Raw genomic sequence first — 3,417 nt, forward strand, 5'->3', positions numbered from 1 at the left:
CGCCTCCAGCAGCAGCAGCTGGGTGTTTTCCTTCCTGGAACTGACTCAGGCTGTTTGCTGAGCTGGAGCCAGATCACTGGGACCATTCCAGCCTTGGAAGCTTTGGTGAGAAATGTCCCCAAAAAGCTCCGATCCTGCAACAAGCCCCCTCTGCTGGTGTGTGTGTGGGGGAGGGTGGTCACTGGGGCTTCACATGGACATCAGCATCCCCCTGTCCTGATGAGCTCACAGAACTGCGTGTCTAAGGAGTGATATTTAGGCTTGGCAGAATTCATTTGGTTTAATATGTTTCAGAGTAACAGCCCTGTTAGTCTGTATTCGCAAAAAGAAAAGGAGGACTTGTCGAAAGCTTATGCTCAAATAAATTGGTTAGTCTCTAAGGTGCCACAAGTACTCCTTTTCTTTTTGGTTTTATATGTAATTTTGACAGATAAGATTAATATTTATTTGTAAGAATTTGTATTTATCTAATTAAACTTTTAGTTTAATTTTTTTATCAATATTATTGTTCACAGTTGTGGGGAATGGGGGGGTCAGACAATATTTTAGTCAGACAATAATTATTTTATGACAGTGGACACGGAGATTCAAAAAGTTAAAAAGTGTAAGTTCTCAAGCAGCATTTTCTTTACTGTGTCTATTTGTATATTTCAGTTATCATCAATGGAAATTTTTCTCCATGGTTTGTGTGTACAGTGAAATCAACATTTACTGACATCTACCGATAAAATCTAATCCTTCCAAGTCGAGGGATATTCAATTCGCAGGCCAAAAACTTGGTTAAGCTGGAATCAATGTTTCAAAGGCCTGATTCTGACATACGCTAAGGCAGCTTGGCATCAGTGTAAAGGAGACGCAGTGTCAAAAGTGTTGCCAACATTCATGATTTTATAATGAGTCTCGTGAACATAAGAACGGCCAGACTGGGTCAGACCGGTAGTCCATCTAGCCCAGTATCCTGTCTTCTGACAGTGGCCAATGCCAGGTGCTTCAGGGGGAATGAACAGAACTGGTAATCATCCAGTGATCCAGCCCCTGTCACCCATTCCCAGCTTCTAGCAAACAGAGGCTATGGACACTTCAGAGAATGGTTTTGCCTGTTATTTGGTGGGTTTGTTAAAGCCCCAGCTCCTGGAAGCATGTGATGAGGTGAGACTCTTGGCTTTTGTTTCCTAAACAAAGGAAGGTTTTGCTTCGTTGATAGCAGAGAAAAATGTAACAATGTGATCCAAGTGCAGCCTAAAGGTCTGAGAAGCCAGATGGCAAATAGAAAGAACCCAACATTTATTATTAACTATTATTTTTAAGTCTCATGGTTTTTAAGGTGATCTCATCATTTCAGAGGTTCTGACTAATGAGTTTTAAAAGTTTGGAGTTGGCAATACTGTGAGAATTCAGGCCTTAACTCTGTATTCACTACCCATGGAAAGCCCCCTAATTTAATGTGATCATTTATGTAAAACAGCACAGTCAACAGAAAGGGAAATGGAGAGGGCAAGGTGTGGGAATGCGCATGGAGCCGGGCTGTAGGCCCAAGCAGCAAATGAGCCCAGGCCCTCTGGAGTAAGGGTGAAGTAAAGAGATAAATTACAATGTTCATTTTTATGTTTAGGTCCTTAGAGCCTTTGCTGGAGAACATGAACTAATCAGTGCCTGGCCTGAAACGCCAGGCCTGAAAACACAAACTGATCACTGCCAATGCAGTACAGCCAGCACCACGTCATCAAAAATCTTGAGGTTGGCTGAAGGAAACTTGAAGGTTTTTCTTCTAAAAAATTACATTCTGGTGTTTTCGTTTGTTTCTGAGCGTTCATGATTCACTCTGGTCACGTTCTCAACCTTTTCTGCTCCGCCCTGAGAGCAAGAAACTGATCTTTGTTAAAGTAAGAGTTGAGATTGTCACATAACCACAGGATTCCAGGAGCTGGGGTGTTATGAGAAACACCATAATGTGAAATGAGGAAAGTTTCTGACAACCCCAGTGTGATGTTTTTGTGATTTGATGTGGACAGAAAACAGCTGCACCTCTAGCGATTGCAGGTCCTTACCTGGCCCCCATCACTGCACTGTCTGAGCACCTCACAAACGCCAGTGATCTTAGCCTCACCATACTGCTGTGCACAGATGACCCATACCTGTTGACGGCAGGGGGGGGAGGGTGCGCAGAGTGAGGGCAGCACCTTCAGCTGATGTTACTGAGCATGTTCGGTCTGTGAGAGCATGGTCACTGCAAGCCAAGCAGCAAATCTGGGGGACACCCATGTGCCCCCCTGCCCCCCCCCCAACACAGTGCCCTGCGGCTGTGAGATGGGGAGGGGCTGTTTCCCGCATTTTAGAAGAGGGGAAATTCAGGCCCAGACACAATAAGTGACTTCCCTGACTTCACACAGATCAGGGAAACGAACCTGGGTCTGCTCAGGGTAACTTAGCACCTTCGCTACTGGGCAAACTTTTTCCTCTGCAGCCGGAACCTGGGAGAAGAGGATAAGGAGACGGATGGACACGCACAGACACCGGGTTTGTCTGATAATCATCTCACTGACCCTCCCCGCAGGAACTAGGCCAGCCTGTGCAGAGTCAGGTGATAATGGTGATGTCACCAGTCCTTGATGTGGCCTTTCTCCTTGGCCCAATTCTGACCCGATAATCACTATGTGGACTGCTTCTGCAGGGGGAAAATACGAGCCACAGATCCTAGTCTGGGTTTTGTCTGACTCTGGGCAGAGGAGTGTCAGGCCGGAGAGATGGGACAATGGGGCCTGTTCAGCACACAGAGCTGGACATGCTCAAGCCCACAATGAGCAGCAATCTGCCCCGCTGCACAGGCTCTTTGCTGCTGGAGCTCCCTGCAAATGTTTCCCACCAACGCATTTGCTGCCATAGATCTAGATTCTGACTCGGGTTGTACCATTGCTCCTTTGACATGAGCAGTCAGCCAGTGTTTGGGGCCTTGCTAGGTTCTTCCATTGGCAGGAGAAATTGATTATAGGAGTCAGGTATTTCTTTGATGCAATCTTTATTATTTACAAAGAATTTCCACACATTCGTGTGCCCTGAACACAGTACAAACAAACAGCAGCCGGCAGTTTCCTTACTCAGAAATGCACATCTGCCTTTCCAGGGAACCGTATGCCTGAAGCAAGCTCTGTCTCTCCATGTCCTGCAGGGATCAAACTCACGACTGCTTCTCTTGGCTTTCTGCCTCATGCACACCAAGCTCTGTAGCTCTGCTGCCATGGTGACTGTCGTGTAGACGTACCCTTATTCTTCCTGAGGCCTGGTCTACACCTACAACTTAGGTTGGCCAAGCTACATTGCTCAGAGCTGTGAAAACTTTCACACCCTCTGTGACGTAGTTAGGTCGATCTAACCCCTGATGTAGATGCAGATAGGTCAAGGGAAGAATTCTTTGTCACC

Source organism: Lepidochelys olivacea (assembly GCF_965140295.1).
Source record: "Lepidochelys olivacea isolate rLepOli2 genome assembly, chromosome: 14".
NCBI classification, from domain to species: Eukaryota; Metazoa; Chordata; order Testudines; family Cheloniidae; genus Lepidochelys; species Lepidochelys olivacea.